Source organism: Zeus faber (assembly GCF_960531495.2).
Source record: "Zeus faber genome assembly, chromosome: 10".
Lineage (NCBI taxonomy): Eukaryota > Metazoa > Chordata > Actinopteri > Zeiformes > Zeidae > Zeus > Zeus faber.
The window spans coordinates 20793608-20811996 of NC_137199.1; positions in this window are offsets into that span (position 1 = coordinate 20793608).

An 18389-nucleotide genomic window follows, 5' to 3' on the forward strand; every position below is an offset into this window, starting at 1 on the left:
CATTCAGGTTGAAATCCTCTGTTTGAAATGTTCTCCAAGTCCGGGATAATATCAGATTGAGCAGCACTGTTGTTCTCAGCGTCGCTTTCGGAGAACTGACTATCATCGTGGAAAATGAAGTCCAGTAAGCGCTGCTAACACTGACTTGGTCGCACTGGTCAGATTAAGGTCCGAGATATGATTCAGAGCTTTTGCCACCCGCTTTGCATAATCCATAATGGTACGGAAGAAAACGTTTTCACAGACAAGTGAGACTGAAAACCCTAGTGCTGCACTTTAACTGTCTGTATACGGAAGTGACGTAGGTGCGTAACGCGAAGGTTTCTTCTTCTATGCCATTTCACAACAATGTCTCTGTGTGTGTGAAAGTAGTACGATTTAAAGGCTGAATTCTATCAAAACAGTTTCACATTGTAACTTCACATCACATGGAATATAGAGGAATTATCTTCACCTGGACCCCCACTTTAAAGGATAGAACAATAGATCGGCGTTGTTCAGCGCTGTTCAACCTCTCGGTTTGCATTGCATAACCAGATAATGACTCTTTGGTCATATGTGTGAAGAGATCTCTTTGATTTGAGAGTTCAGATGGGCCTGAATTCGCCATGTCTCGATCTGAATTTGTATACTTAGATGTATAGGTTGTTTGGTTACTGAATTTGACTTCTTGTATCCAAATGAAAAACAAACAGGTGTGTTAATTTCAGTGAGTCCACAAAAAGAAGTGTGTATAATTCTGAATTTACTCTGTGAACATCTCTGTAACCTGTGTATGCTCCTATTTATTTTTTTTTTTTAATTTTGTTAGTGTTATTACATTAAAGAAAAAAAATTCAAATCAGAAATAATAAAATAAAATTGTTTGGAGTGATACTGAATCCTAAATGAATTAAGGGAATTAGGCGTAATAAATGAATGAATGCTAAAATAATACAAATACATTAAGATGATTAAAATAATGAATTAGCAGAAAGTCAAATGTACACATCAAATTCAGTTCAACAAAGCAACCACTTAAGGCCGCTGTAGTTTATCTACTTCACATAAAGCAAAGGAAGTGTATCACATACTCCAGTATGGTAGGTGGTGTTGTGCACGAGAAGTTAGTATTGCAATCCGCCCAAAGCAAAGTGTATCCCAGACGTGGGGCATTTTGGAGCCAAACTGCCCTTCACACAATAGAAATCTTTAGCACGGCAACTTTGCACCGATTCCTTCACTACAGCAACAAGCAGAAATGCTGAATTTATTACAGTTCCTGGAGCATCGCAGCGTACTGATTAGCATACCACTGTAGTTTGTTCTGGACACATCGCAGCCACTAAACAAACACATCTCTCTTTCCAATATAACATAGTATCACAATTTCAGCTAACGGAGGGTTTTTTTTCCTCTTTATTTTAATATTATCTTGTGTGTTGGTTTTGGGACCGCAGCCTTTGGGGCTGGTCTCATAAACCAAGATTTTTTAACGCTCCCCACTACATGAACAGTTAGCTAGCTAGGCTGGAGACACAAGTTTCTCAATAAGTAAAATCTGCTGGAACATTTTAATACATTTTTCGAAATTGTAACTATAACTCAGGACGGAGTGATAAGTTCCGGAGCATTGTGGCAACCCACACCTGCCAAAGGCCTTAATAAGTGTTAAAAATATGCCTCTTGCATGCAACAATTGTTAAATCGTTCCAGCACAGCGCAGCAACAACATTGGGCCCCACAGGCCTTGCTATTAAGCGCACAACGGCAACTCAGATGCTATCAGATGTGGGGGCAATAGCTCAGGAGCTAGACTAGGTTGTCTAGTAATTGGAGGATTTCTAATTCAATGCCCAGCTCCTTCTGGTAGCATGCTGAAGTGTCCTTGAGCAAAACACTTAACCCCCTAACTGCTCCCCGGGTGCCCCTATATGGCAGCCCCTGCTCCTAGATACATCAGTTACTAGGATGGATAAAATGCAGAGAAATGCATTCTGTTGCTTCAGTACTTGTACAATGACAATTAGTTGAATGGGTTAAATGTCTTGCTCAAGGACACATCAGCAAGCTTCCAGAAGGAGCTGGGAATCAAACTGGCAATCATCTGCTTACCAGACAACCTGTTCTACCTCCTGGGCCACTGCCCCCTTTCCCCCCAACACATTACATATACTTCTGTGTTTTATTTTTAAAGAACACAAGCAGAAAAACGTATTTCTGATAACTGGGATTTATTTTAATTTTTTATTCCTCCAGTTCAGCCACTTGCCTTTTTGTCAGTACCACCGCCTCTAAACCGTACAACATAGCTGCCTTCACTACCGTGCAGTAGACCTTCCCCTTCACTCTTGCTAGAACCCTTCTGTCACAGATCACTCCGGACACTCTTGTCCACCCATTCCACCCTGCCTGTTCACCTCTCTCCCGCACTCTCCGCTGCTTTAGATGGTCGACCCCAAGTGCTTGAACTCATCCGCCTTCTCCAGCTCCACTCCTTGCATTCTCAGCTTTTCACCGCCCTCCCTCCTATTCTGTCTTACTCCTGCTGACTCTCATTCCTCTTCTCTCTAATGCATGTACATGTACTCTGTACATCTCCCTTTTTCTTGAAGATGGGTACCAGTACACTTCTTCTCCATCCTCTCCCTTTCCTGGATGGTGTTAAATGGGACGTTAGGAACACCACAGCCATCTCACCTAAACATTTCCATACTTCCCCAGGTATGTCATCTGGGCCAACTGCCTTTCCACTCTTCATCTTCTTTAATGCTGTTCTCACCTCATCCTTGCTAATTTGCTTTCCCCGCTGAAACTGGATCGGCGGCTTGTCAGCTCCCAGCCCTGTCATCTCGCTGCTAGCCCTCCCTGCTAGCTCCCTCGACTCTCTGGCCATTGCTACTTCTGTTTCGGCCCACTGCTGCAACTACCTGAGGCCACTTATTCGACTGTTTTGCCGCTGAAACTGGATCAGCGGCTCGCCGCCTTGTCAGCTCCCGCCCTGTCATCTCGCTGCTAGCCCTTCCCGCTAGCCAGTGTCGCTAGTGCCGCTAGCTCCACTAGCTGAGAAAGACGCTCACCTGTTGCAGAGATGGTGCTCTTAAAATACTCCACTTTGTAACTCATGAATCTCTCCTTCACTCCACTCCAAACTGCCTCACTGTTATCAAATTCATCGGACTCCTGCGCCGCCCTTGCTATGTCCATAGGGCTGCTTGCTGTAAGTCTGTTTACTCAGATTGCACTATTCCTTCCGTAATGTCAACTCGGCGGAGGCAACGTCATCACACCAAATCATGTGGGCATCCTGTTCTGCAGCTGCTGGTCTGTGTTGACAGGCTGGTTCCTCACAATTTGCCTGCCTTACCTTCCATAGTTAGAACTACAACTTTCATGCTACAGAATGCATGATCTCTCAGCAATAAATCGCTGTTAATTTATGACATTATCATGGAACAGAAAATTTACTTTCTCTGTTTAACGGAAACTTAGCAAGTTCAACAGGACTTTATTATACTCAACCAAGCTACACAAATTGTGATGCTGGTCACCAAGGCCAAGGCATCCACCTGCTCTCTGGACCCCATGGCCACAGCCCTGGTCAAGGCTTGCCTTCCCTCCCCCTCCCCTGTCATGGTGGCCATCATTAACGCCTCCTTGGAATCCGGCACGGTTCCCACCAGCTTCAAAATGGCCTTAATCACTCCAATCATAAAGAAGCCTGGTCTCGACCCAGACAACCCCAACCACTACCGCCCGATCTCCAACCTTCCGTTCCTAAGCAAAATCCTAGAATGTGCAGTTGCCGCCCAACTCCAACAGCATATGTCCAACCATGAGCTTCACAAACCCTTTCAATCCGGATTCAGAACCCACCACAGCACAGAGCCTCAATAAAATCACCAACGACCTCCTCATTGCTGCCGATGCAGGCTACATCAGTATCCTCATCCTCCTTGACCTCTCAGCTGCCTTTGACACAGTCTCCCACACTATGCTGCTCAACCGTCTATCTGGCTACCTTGGCCTCTCCAGTATTGATCTCTCCTGGTTCCAATCCTACCTCACCAACAGGAAGCAGTTTGTCTCTATCGGAGACTCCTGCTCCTCCCCTGGCCCAATTGACCAAGGCGTGTCGCAAGGCTCCGTTCTTGGGCCCCTCCTCTTCACCATTTACATGCTCCCCCTTGGTCAGATCATACCCCACCACAGTCTGTGCTTCCATACCTACGCAGATGACACCCAGCTATACCTCAGCACAAAACCATCCTCGGTCTTGTCTTGGTTGTTGATGGCTGCTCCATCTTCCCATCCTCTGAAGTACGCAACCTAGGCTTCATCTTCAATTCATCCCTTTCATTCCACTCACACATCAAATCCATAACCAAATCTACCTTCTTCCACCTCAAGAATATCTCCAGACTCCGCCCATCACTGTCACAGCCTTCATCACCTCCCGTCTGGACTACTGCAATGGAGTCCTGTCCAGGGTTCGAAGCAAAGCCCTGGACAGGCTCCAGTATGTTCAAAACTCTGCTGCCAGAGTCCTCACCCGCACCAAGCCCTGGCAGCACATCATACCCACCCTCATCAATCTCCACTGGCTCCCTGTCAAATCCCATTTCTCCTATAAAACCCTACTTAAACCTACAAATCCCTCCACGCCCTCGCCCCGCAGTAACTAGCTGACCTCCTCCACCCCTATGCCCCGTCCCGGAAGCTGCAGTCCTCGGACACGGGTCTGCTCTCTATCCCCCGCATGAGGCTTCGAACCTTCAGAGACAAGAGACTTCAGTGTGGCAGCCCCCACTCTCTGGAACTCTCTCCCTTCTGACATTCGGAATGCTTCATCCCTGGCCAGCTTCAAAAGCCTGCTAAAAACCTACATCTTCAACGAGGCCTACTGCCCCTGACCCTTTTTTGTTTTCTTATTTTTCTGTTATTTATCTTTTTTTTTAATTGTCTACCCTGTCTTGTTTTATTATCTACCCTTCCTTGTTTGTTTTTTGTTTTTTGTTTTTCCATTGTAAAGTGTCTTTGGGTTCCTCAAAGGCGCTATATAAATCCCAGTTATTATTATTATTATTATTATTATTATTATTATTATTATTATTACCTTCTTGGCTGTCTTTCTCACCACTTCTGCAGTTGTTTGCCAGTCGTCTTGTAACTGTTCATTCCCACCTATTGCCTGCCTTACCTCTTCCCCAAATTGCATGCAACACTCCTCCTTTTTCAACTTCCACCATTTTGTCTTTGGCTCTTCTTTCACTCTCTTCCTCTTCTTGACCTCCAGAGTCTTCCTAGTGACCACCATCCGATGCTGCCTAGCAACACATTCCCCTACCACCACTTTGCAGTCACTAATCTCTTTCAGATTGCACTTCTACATAAAATGTAATCCACCTGTGTGCACCTTCCTCCACTCTTGTATGTCACCCTCTGTTCCTCCCTCTTCTTGAAATACGTATTCACAACAGCCAATTCTATCCCTTTGGCGAAATCCACCACCATCTGTCCTTCCACATTCCTCTCCTTTACACCATACATCATCATCACCATCACCTTCTCGTCACCTATGTCTCTGATCCCCTCGCCAACATGCACACGCGAGACGAGGCAACAGAATTGGTTTCGAGATCAGCGCCTTGCTCCCCGTCTCCCCACCCTTGCCGGATGGTCCCCGTCCCAGGATACAATAACCCTAACCCAAAGTTATTAAATCAGTGTGACAATTTTCAACCTGTCCTACACTCTCTGCCTCCGGAGAGGAACCTACTCTACCCGTTCTACATCTCCCTGTCTGCTTGCTCCCTCAGGCTCTGTGCTGCAGTGCAGCTGGCGGGCAGGCGTAATGCTTGTGCCCAATACCGCCGATGCCATCACCCCCCTAACTGTAAAAGACACGTCCAGGGTCTGAGTGGCATTTTTAAGAAGAAAAATAAAACAATTTAGAAATATAAAGACCTGTCTTCCTAGACTGGACGTGTTTCTCGTCTTTGCAGCAGAATGCCACGATTCGGCTTGGACTCCCTTTTTTTCCAAATGTTTTATTTTCTCCCCCAAAACAATATATTTTTTTAATATTTGCACAAAATAAATATTCATCAAAGCCAACTATTTGTTCTTTATTTGGACTTGACTCCACCCCTACTTAATCGGAATGTTACTGCTTCCATTCACACGCACCATTCACAGCCGTAATGCCAGAAATGATACTAGATCGAGAGTGGGGAAATTTACGGCACATCAAGACCAGATCCCTTTCCCACATGACACCAATATAGAACATGGACAGTAGATTAACGTCTTACAGTGCAAGTGGGAAAGGGGCTATAGTAAGCGATGGATGATCGCCCCCAAGAGGCCTTGGTCGCCAACTAAGACATTTGGAGCTGGTTTATAGATATTTATGACAGCACCACCTGATGTACTCTCCTTGAGTGTACAGACGAGTGTCTGAAGTTGTTTGGCTAGACTAGGCTTCTGTGTGTAGCCCCCTAATTATCAGCATTAAGGTGTGGCAGTTTCGCCTACCACATGCCACCCAAGTGCCGTTTTCAGGGCCCTCCGGCACAGAGACACAGAAGACTGGTTGTAAACACCAGTTTATTGTAGAGAGTGGGCTAGCTGGAATTAGCCCAGGAGCAGATAGAGCATGTCATGACATGGCTTCTATCATGAGTGTGTGTGGGGATGGGGGTTTTAACCTGTTGCTCGTTAGAGCAACCAATGAGCAACAGGTATGCAGTCACCCTGATCCCAATCAGCTAGATCCAGGTCAGGTGTAGCTGCTTACCACACCATTCCCACACCATATAAGGGATTTAACACCAGATTTTGTGCCATATTGTTTGTACACACACACATTTATTTAAATAAACATAGCCATGAGTATAACACTCCCCCACATACCTACTGCATTGGGGCCCAATCATAAACAGAGAGGTAACGTCAAAAAAGAAGCAATGGAGCTTTGATAGATCCCAAATATTTTGACTGCAAAGTAAATGGTTTCATATGTCACTGAAAGAAAAACATCCAAAAAGTACTCCGACCAGGGATTCATTGACTATGTAAATAAAGATTCCTCATCATATGCGATCATCCCTTAACTCCATACTCATTCAACATATTGAAAGCCTTTTGGTTAAGAAGACTCTTTAATTCGAACGTCTATTTTCTTTACCTGCTTGACAGTGCTGTAGGTCTATTTATTTATTTTTTTGAGTGGGGGGGGGGGGGGGGTTGTGTGCGATGGGAAAGCAATCCATCACACACAGTCTTCACACCTAGCATTTCCAATAAGCCTAGGAAAGTGCAATGTCAAAATAATAAAGCCAGCATGAGGATTTTGTAGAAACTATATCTCTTTTATACATCCCTGTATAAAACAACAACAAAACACATTTGTGATGTGTTACATCAAAAGGTCTTTGATGACTTGATCTTGTTTGATCCATTCATTTCTTTTTGTTGTTGCTGTTGCTGTGTTTTTATTATTTGTTTGGAAATTTATATTTGATTGTTCCCCAACACTAGAAATAACTGGAAAGGATAAAAAGCGTACTCCTCAAAGTCAGTTCTTCTCAGTTTAACGATGTTCATCCTCATGCTTTGCCACTTCCTCAGTTTTAAATGGGGCTCATCTCTGAGATAAGCTCTTGGACAAAAACTGCATAAATATCATTCTTGTTTGGAAAGACTTTATTTCTTTATTCCTCCCCCTGTGTAGATAGTTATCATTCCACTTCAAATTGTTCTGTCAATGTCAGGTGCTTATAGCACCAGCAACATAAGAACAATTTAAATGGACTTGTAGTATCTCACCTACATAACGTTCAGTTTCAAGTCAAATTGGATTTGCTTCTTTAATACCGCTGGGATCAAGTAACCCAATTCTCTGAGTGATTCAGTAAATGGAACCAGGAAAGCTCTGCCAAGTGTGTGGAAAGCTGGTTTATAACTGTGCAACATAATCAAGATTTCATGTTCGTGTTTTTTCATAAAATATTTCCTATTCCCGATATATTTCATTACCGTCCCTCTGATTTTCATGCTTGCGTATTTAAAATTTTACCACTCAGCAGCATCGGCAACACCACCACAAAACCGGAAGAGAAAATCTTGAACGTAAATTATAAATGCTACCCCTTGTCGCTGTCATACATGAGAAAGCTTTTATGCAATCAAGAAATAAAGTTTTGAAATCATTGTTCCATAGCTCAAGGTCACTTTTTATTTTTCTAATGTAATACACAAGCATTGAATAAATGGCAGACAAAGGAGGCGTGACACCGTGAGAGAAAGGACAGTAGTCCGTATGTTGCATGAAAGGATAAGAGTATCTGCAATAAACACCACCATGAACTGGAACTTCAGTGCAGCATTTTGGCCAAGTGTATTATCAGAGCAATTACCCAAGGGTCATATTCCAACTTTTTGTTTTCACATGCGAAATGAATACTGGATAATTATCGCAGGGAACAATGCAGCCTCTTTCTTACACTTTTTAAAATGTTTACACATTTAAAATAAGAGATTACCAAAAAAAAAACCACTGTACCAGTCTATACCACTGTACCACTTTCCTATTCAGTACATTATTTATGTACCTCCGCACGGCCACAACTTAATATTCCACTTTTTCATATTTTACTGGAATTTACAAATGCACATGTTTATGTCCAAAATTTAAACCAAATATCAATGAAAATAATTTGTGTTCTGAATAGGCTTATAGAGTATACAATACAAACAATACTAATTAGCAGGAAGTAATGTTTTGACTGTGGTATGGGTAAACAGGGTACCGACCCTTCCTGTAAATACAAGCTGATAAGAGAAAACGGAAAATTTCCAATTCTCATGCTTCCCTTTAAAACCACAACCTTGTCCAGTCGATCAATGATTATTTTCAATACTTTCGGTTAGTTATTGTTCATTGTATTTCGATTTCCTTCCACAGCTCCGGTCTTTTCGAGCTTTTCCCTCCCACCATTTTGCCTCGACAAAAGCTAATTGAGTGAGATTATACCGTCTGCCTCAAGACATCAGTAGTACATTTTAAAGATGTTTCTCCTTCAATAGATATGACAGTGTTCTATTCACACTACACTATATCTGGGTTGAAATTTGTCAAGCAATTACAGCTCACTTGTCATTAATTATCTTTTACACAACAGCTTAGCATGCTCGAGTTTTGCTAAACTTGGCATTTGTGCTCCTCTAAAATCAAGAAATCCTGTGATACTGGTGATGATTTAAGATTTGATTTACAGTAGAAGTAAAAAAAAAAACCTATGAAATGCTATCTTGAAATGAAATCATCATGATTATTAAGTTTGCAATACACTTACGGAACACTTTATTAGGAATACCTGCACACCTACACCTTTCCATGCAGTTATCTACCCAACCAATTGTGTGGCAGCAGTGCAATGCATAAAATCATGCAGATACGGGTCAGCAGCTTCAGTGCGAAAAACAAAAAACATCCAGTAAGCGGAAGTTCTGCAGAAGGAAACGCCTTGTTGATGAGAGAGGTCAACAGAGAATGGCCAGACTGGTTGGTGCAGAGAGAAAAGCTATGATAAGTCAGATAACAGCTCATTTACAATTGTTGAGAGCAGAAAACATTGCAAAGCACAACACGTGGAACCTTGAAGCGGATTGTCTACAACAGCAGAAGACCTTATGTGATTTCGGAGAGAGCGAGTCAAAAGGATCTCTCTCCCGAGGTCTGATTGAAAACTTGACCCGTAATTAAGGGAAGCTAATTTAAGGACCGTGACTGGATTAAGAGAGAGAGATGGTGCACAAAGTTGAAATTTCCGTCTCTGGTGAGGGCTACCACTTCCGGTTCCGGTGACGTCTTTGCTGTGCTTTACTTCGTTGAGATAAGATGGCACACACTGTGACTCAATACAGATGAGGAGACTTCTGGTTCCGGTGAGAGCTACCACTTCCGGGGCCGGTGACTTCTTCGCTTGTGCACTGTTGCTGCTCCTGTTACTGCTGCTGTTGCTGCTGTTTTTGTTGCTGCTGTTGTCTGCTGCTGGTATTGTCACTGCTGGTGTTGTCGTTGCTGCTGCTATCCTTGAACCTAAACTTAACTCTCGCTTACCTTATAACTCAACCTAACGTAGCCTTATATCTTGACTTAACCATGTCTAACCTGAGTGACCTTTCCGGTTCCGCTGAGAGCTACCACTTCCAGTTCCGGTGACGTCTTTGTGTGTGCGTTGCTGCTGTTGTTTTTAATGTTGTTTTGCTGTTGTTGCTACTGGTGTCGATGTTGCTGCTGCCGTTGTTGTTGTCTCTGTGGCTGTTGTTGCTGCTGTTGTTGTTTTCTGTTGCTGTTGTTGCCACTGTGGTTGGAGTTGCTTTTATTGTTGTTGTTGTTGTTGTCTTTGTTGTTGCTTTTGTTGTTGCTGTTGTTTCAGGGGCATTCTTTTGTAATGACCAGTGCATTGTGTTGCCCTAGTATGAAATGCGCTCTATAAATAAAGTGTGACTTGACTTGACCATGTGGGGTACCACTCCTGTCAGCCAAGAACAGAAAGCTGAGGCTGTAGTGGGCACAGGCTCACCAAAACTGAACAGTTTTAGACTGGAAAAATGTAGCGGTCTGCTTCTCGTTTTCTGCTGAGGCACACACATGGTGGAGTCAGAATTTTGTGCCAACAGAATAGATCCATGGACCCAACCTGCCTTGTGTCAACAGTCCAGGCTGGTGGCAGTGGTATAATGGTGTGGGGAATTTTTTCTTGGGCCCTTTAATACCAATCTCAAGGGGATGGTAGCTCAGGCGGTAGAGCTGGTGGTCTAGTGATCTAAAGGTTGCTGGTTCGATCCCAGGCTCCTCCTGCTAGCATGCTGTAGTGTCCTTGAGCAAGACACTTAACCCCTAATTGCTCCTGATGGCTGCGTCCGTCGGTGTTTGAACAATTGTAAGTCGCTTTATAAAAGCGTCTGCTAAATGACTAAATGTAAATGTAAATGCAATCAATCATGGCTTGAATGCCACAGCCTATTTGAGTATTGTTGAGGACCATGTGCATCCCTTCATGGCAACAAAAGTAATCTCAAACTGGTTTCATGAGCATGACAATGAGTTCAATTTTCTTTAGTGGTCTTCCCAGTCACCGGATCTGAATCCAATAGAATACCTTTGAGATGTGATAGAACGTGAGATTCGCAGCATGAATGTGCAACTGACAGATTTGCAGGAATTGCGTGATGCCATCATGTCAACATGGAACAGAATCTCAAATTAATATTTCCAGCATCAATTGGAATCCATGCCAAGAAGAATTGAGGCTGTTTTGAGAGCAAAGGGAGGCCCTACCCAGTATTAGTATTGTGTTCCTAATAAAGTTTGTAGTGAGTGTATAATGTAGCCAAATATACACCGCGTTCCAAATTATTATGCAAATGATATTTTTCTCTAATTTTCCTAAATAGTCGATGCAATTATACTGAAGTCAGTATAATTTTCAAGTCATCAACTTGTAGGGTATAATTTGAATGTTATTGAACAAACCTCCCAATGATAACAGTATTTTTTTTAAAAATAAAAAACTCAAAATGCACTGTTCCAAATTATTATGCACAACAGAGTTTCAAAACATTTTATAGGTTGTGAAGAACTGAAAATGGTCATTTGTTGAATGTGCAGCATTAGGAGGTCATATTTACTGAAACCAAAAGCTATTTCAATCAAAAACATGGCCAAGTTACATGTTAACATAGGACCCTTCTTTGATATCACCTTCACAATTCTTGCATCTATTGAACTTGTGAGTTTTTGGAGAGTTTCTGCTTGAATTTTTTTGCAGGATGTCAGAATAGCCTCCCAGAGCTGCTGTTTTATGCCAACTGCCTCCCACCCTCATAGATCTTTTGCTTGAGGATCCTCCAAAAGGTCTCAATAGGGTTGAGGTCAGGGGAGGATGGGGGCCACACCATGAGTTTCTCTCCTTTTATGCCCATAGCAGCCAATGACACAGAGGTATTCTTTGCAGCTTGAGATGGTGCATTGTCATGCATGAAGATGATTTCACTACGGAAGGCACGGTTCTTCTTTTTGTACCATGGAAGAAAGTGGTCTGTCAGAAACTCTATATACTTTGCAGAGGTCATTTTCAAACCTTCAGGGACCCTTAAGGGGCCTACCAGCTCTCTCCCCATGATTCCGGCCCAAAACATGACTCCCCTACCTCCTTGCTGATGTCGCAGCCTTGTTGCGACATGGTGGCCATCCACCAACCATCCACTACTCCATCCATCTGCACCATCCAGGGTTGCACCGCACTCATCAGTGAACAAGACCGTTGGAAAATGAGTCTTCATGTATTTCTGGGCCCACTGCAACCGTTTCTGCTTGTGAGCATTGCTTAGGGGTGGCCTAATAGTAGGTTTATGCACAACTGCAAGCCTCTGGAGGATCCTACACCTTGAGGTTCGCGCAACTCCAGAGGCACCAGCAGCTTCAAATACCTATTTGCTGCTTTGTAATGGCATTTTAGCAGCTGCTCTCTAAAAAAGATGAATTTGTCTGGTAGAAACCTTCCTTATTATGCCTTTATCTGCAGGAACCCGTCTGTGCTCTGAATCAGCCACAAATCTCTTCACAGTACGGTGATCACGCTTAAGTTTTCGTGAAATAGCGAATGTTTTCATACCTTGTCCAAGGTATTGCACTATTTGAGGCTTTTCGGCAGCAGAGAGATCCTTTTTCTTTCCAATATTGCTTGAAACCTGTGGCCTGCTTAATCATGTGGAACGTCCTTCTTAAGTAGTTTTCCTTTAATTGGGCTTACCTGGCAAACTATTTATCACAGGTGTCTGAGATTGATTTCAGTGATCCAAAGAGCCCTGAGCCACAATACCATCCATGAGTTTAATTGAAAAACAAAAAATTAAATGTTTATGACACTTAAATCCAATTTGCATAATAATTTGGAATGCGGTGTAATGACCCTGTAATATGCAATTGATGACTTGCGGATTTCAAGGCTACATCATTTCTAAACTTATTTACATGGTTTTTTAATCAAAATCAGGGCACCAACCACAGTGGTTTTATTTTATTTTCATTTCATTTCATTTCGTCATTTAGCAGACGCTTTTATCCAAAGCGACTTACAATTATTCAAACACCGACGGACGCAGCCATCAGGAGCAATGAGGGGTTAAGTGTCTTGCTCAAGGACACTACAGCATGCTAGCAGGAGGAGCCTGGGATCGAACCAGCAACCTTTAGATTACTAGACGACCAGCTCTACCTCCTAAGCTACCGCCCCCTATTTTATTGAAATACACTCTAAAAACCCTGTTTATATTGTGAAGTAATACTGGAACCATAACAGAGTACAAAACTAATTCTGAATATGAAAAAGATTAATATTGTACCTCAAATTAACTGTTAAAGGGGACCTATTATGCAAAACTCACATTTTCAGTGCTCATGCACATTGGGTCTCTGATGGGCCTACTAACACACAAACTGCAGTCAGTTTTTTGTGAGCTGTCTGTTTCAGAGAATATGGCCTTAAATTAACCGTTCAGCTTAGCTGCCCTCCACGTCATCACAGAAATATACGTCACTTCGGTAGAATTTGAGCCGCCCCCATCTGTGTAACCCCACCCATGGCTGTATTGCAACTGTACCTGCTCGCATCGAAGCTACTCATGGAAAGTGCTCTGTTGTTGGCTGCAGATACCAGCGCAAATCTTTTAAAAGAAAGAGGAATTAATATCAACTGTCCCTGACAAATGACAATGTCCCTGACAAGTGAAATGTCAGTATTTTAAAAATTATTTTGGGGTGTGTGTGTGTGTGTGTATGTGTGTGTGTGTGTGTGTGTGTGTGTGTGTGTGCGTGTGCGTGTGAGTGTGCGTGTGTGTGTCCAAGATAGGTTGTCTGTAATGTAGGCTGTGGAGCGCCATCCACTTCCTGTTTCTCTAAACAAAACCGTCTATGTATTTATTTATTTTTATTTTTTTATTTTTTTCCCGACATTTCCACAATTGAATGAAACAAAAAAGCCCCAAGCCCCACCGTATCCCATGGTGCTCCAAGATCCGCGCTGCTCCCTGCAACGCAGTGAAAGGCAGCTTGGTGGCTTGTGATGTGCTGCGACCTGGCGGGGCTGCGGAGAGCACTACCGGGTGCCTTCTGGGGCCCCTGGGAAGACTGCCTGTCGTTGGGGGTGTGGGTTGGGGTGTTGGGGGCGGCTGTTGGCCTTTTGCTTCTGCAGCGGGGCTTCTCTGCGGCAGGCGCCCCGGGTGCTGGGGGTGGCGGAGGGCCTGTATACCTGGCGGCCTGCCAGCATCGCCGGGGGGGCGTGTAACATCGGGGTGCCCCGCGCTGAGCACTTGCTGCTACGTGTATGGTCACTTGGCACTCACGCCGGGCGGGGCGCCTGGTCGGCTGCGGTGGGGCGGGCCCCCCCAACCCCTTGTGCAGGGCGTGGGTGGGCGTGGGGGTCTTGCCGGCCCACCCGTGGCCCGTGGCCCGGGGGCGCAGGGCCTCCTCGTGCTCCCTGGGACTTGGTCATGCTCTTCGGGCTGGGCGCGGGAGTTGCTCCACGGCCCTCTAGCTTCTCTGGGGGCCCGGGGGTCTTCCTGGCCGCAGGGTGGGGTACCCGGGGATCTCCTGCAGCCGGGGGTTGTCCGCGGGGCTGTGGAGTTCGGGGGGCTTCGGGGCCCCTTGCGCTGCCTGGAGGTGCCGCGACATAATACTGACCTTCTACACCAGTACCAATGGGGATAAGTCATGTACACTCACCGTACGCACACATGCACACACCCCAGCAACCAGGGGTGCTTTCCTTTCCTTTCCTCCCTTATTTACTGCCATAACTTTGACAGGAAGAGGCCACAGGACCAGTTGTAGTTCCAGTTTTCCTGGACCTAATTCAGTTTTTTAATACATGTTGTCGTCCAATGTTCATGTTTTTGTGTAAATGTTGTTTGTTTCTATGTTTATTTGTCTCACCGTGGTGATTCTCCCCCTCTTGGAGTAGTGATCAGTTGTTTATAGATCCAAACATGATGAATAGTTCTCCAAAGAGGGGCGATGGTGGTGGTTCTCCATAACCAAAAACTGTGCTCTTGTCATTCTACAGGTCGTCCACAGGACAGAGTTATTGCAGCAGTTCTTGATGATTTAAGAATGAATAAAGAGTTGCATTGCAGGTTGAGAACTTGAACTCCTCTTGTAAACTAACTCTGTTCTGGATGCAAATGGCATACAAATACTCTGTGTTGTATGCCCAGCATGCTGACAACACAGGTTAAAAAAAAAATACGAAACAAATTTTTAAATGAGGCCTTGTAGATCTAATATGAGTGAAGATTCAACAACTGGATTGCTTATTTCTCGCCTCAGATATGTTCAGAAACAGATTTTGGTGGACTGATGAGGGGAAATCAGTGAAAGTTTACCGACTGAATAAAACAGAGCCTGGAGTAAAGTTCAAAACCCATTGGCACACAGAACCCTGGACTCATGCTCAAACCCCATTGGCTCACAAAACTAGGGGCCTTGGGACGGTGGCTCCAGCCACTGAAACCCACTGGTGAAAAGGAACATAATAGGTTCTCTGTAATTCAATTGACCAGTCTTTGTTAGAATATCACAGTATAGCGTGAACTCGTTCAGTGATTAAACCTTGAATAATATTTTAAAAGGTCCGATCAAATGAGGAAAACATATTTGACAAACAGGCTTGTCCATCAGGGAAGCGATTAATGATTTGCTTTCATTTGATTTGTTATCTTGTCTGAAGGTCCTACATACAATTACACACAGGATCTGATGTTCAATCCCTTGTGCTGATAGCCAAACACATTCTTTGTTGGAAGTCGGAAAATACAAAAAACATTAATTTATTGGCAAATGGGGCAAATTACATGATGTAATTTAGCAGTGGCTTTTGCCCAAAGCGACTTACAGTACAATTAGTACATTTGTCACAGTATCAAACAAACTGTATGTCACAGTCACGGCCAGTTAAACATTCTCTAGAACAGCGATTCCATTCCCGACCTATGGGCCTGAGGGTATTGCAAGTGGGCCGCCAAATCATCGGCAAAACACATCAATTTTTTTGAAAAAATAAATAAAAAGTTAATTTTTACAAAAACGTTTTTAAATGTAAAAAAAACCTTATAACCTTAAAAAAATGCATCATCACTGATAGATAGAAACTTATGTTAGGGCGTACTAGATCCAAGCCGGACCACGATCGACGTGCACCTGTACAATTTTGAACTTGCGGTGATAATCAAAATGGATGGTTGGCTGGCATCAGGCACACTGAAAAGGAAAGAAGCCATTGGTACATCATCCATAAGCAAAGTCCCGGTGGGACAGTGTACAGGCAGGACAGTCCAGCCTGTCAAACAAAAAGAAAGGTTCGGAGAAAGTATAGCACTGAATATTTGTCATTGGGATTTTTTTTTTGGACAGGCACGGGAGACGAACCGTTACCGCTGTGCGTGGTGTGTTCCGAGAGTTTATCAAACGAAGCTCTGAAGCCGTGTAACCTGCGCCGTCGCCTCGAGACAAAACACCAACAGGACATGTCCAAGCCGCATGATTTTTTCGATAATATACTCAAGGAGTATCAGTGCAAGAAGAAAGTCATCGAAACGTCATCGGTATGGCCACCGGGAACGCCAATCCCGATCGGTCCGACAGAGCTGTGCGATTTCTGACGCTTTTCCCCCCAAGATGTTTCTCTGTGAGGCTGGCTTTTCGGCACTTGTGGCGTGGAAGACGAATTACAGGAATAAACCGAATGCTGAGACAGATCTTCCCCTGAGACTGTCGTCCCTTAGGCCAGACATCAAGCATTTGGTGTCTGCCACGCGACATCAGCCTTCTCCTGAGGTGAGTTCATGTTAATGTGCTTCCTGTTTTTGTTGGTTTTATCAGCGCTGGCGTGAGTCGTGAGTCTTTCTTTTGTTTTACCACTACTGCACTGTAAGTATGAGAATGCATATGATTATTAAAATAATAGGTCCTCTGAGAATGCACTGTTTGGCTCCCATATAACTTCTGGTCGGATGTGGGCCGAGAACACTTTTGAGATTTTCAAAGTGGGCCGCGAGTCCGAAAAGGTCGGGAACCACTGGTCTAGAAACAAGCAAAACGAGTAGTGTTAGAGAGTTATTTTTGTGATGAAAGTATGTAAAACAGTAAAAGGAGATGGTCATGCAGTAGACAGGTCAGTGCAAGTAGGGTCCAGGTGTAGTCTGAAGAGATGGGTGTTCAGTCTGCGACGGAAGATTGGGAGCGATTTAGCCTTTCTGACATGGGGGGAGCTGGTTCCACTGTTGGGGCACCAGGGATGAGAAGAGTGCTGCTATTCACAATTGGCGCAAGGTCCTGCAAGGCCTTACGTGCAATTCTACTCTTCTAATAAACTTGCACCCTTGTCTATACTGTAATTCATGCATAGGCACAGATATGTCCCTAAAAACAAGACAAAATAAAATGTATTGAATTTCTTGTGACTCATCAAGACCAAAAGCTAACCTCTTCAGTGGCCAAGCATCATTCTGGAAGAACGACTACAGCATAAATAGAAACTGCACGAGCATTTCACAGATGCATTACATCATATGCTGTTATATTAATACAGTTATGTGCATTTTTATTGAGACGAAGTAATTTTGGCAATGTGTGAAGTGATATCTAATCTCCAACCAGGATTCTGAGACCTTCCTGCGAGGCGGCTGAGATTGAGTGAGATACTCCACTCCCTCCCATGTGCAAACAATATTTGATGAAGAGGAGGGGCGATGACGGGGACATGCTGTGGCTGCTCTCTTTTCAAACACATTTAAAAGATTTGAAAACACATCTTCATTTGTGAATACAACTATGTTCATTGCGGAAACAAGTATTAACTCAAATAGAGTAAATTTGATATAATATTGATGTATTCGACAAATCGTTCAGATGACAATCCAAACGAGGACAAAATATAAAAAAGTTGCCGGTTATGTGTCTCAGTTGAACATTCGTCCGATAACTGGTCTCTCATTCTGAATCAGAGCGAATTGCAATTGGATTTATTTACCCTGTGTGGAGTGCCAGCGTAAGCAAACAGAGCCACCTTGAGTGAGAAACCGCTTGGCCCCTGCCTTCCATTCCAACCATGGAGACCTGGATGATTGAATACTTGAAATTAATATACTTTATGTGTAGATTCTCAATTAAGGAAAATTTCAATTTGATTTGAATTGTTTTGTGAAATGAGTTGCATTTTCCAGTATATTTGGCTGATGGCATACTCTTTTTTTTTTTTTTGCCCAGACATATATTATTTATGGGCCAAGTAGGAATTAGAAATTTTCTACTATTGTCTATGGAAACCATAGACACTGCTACT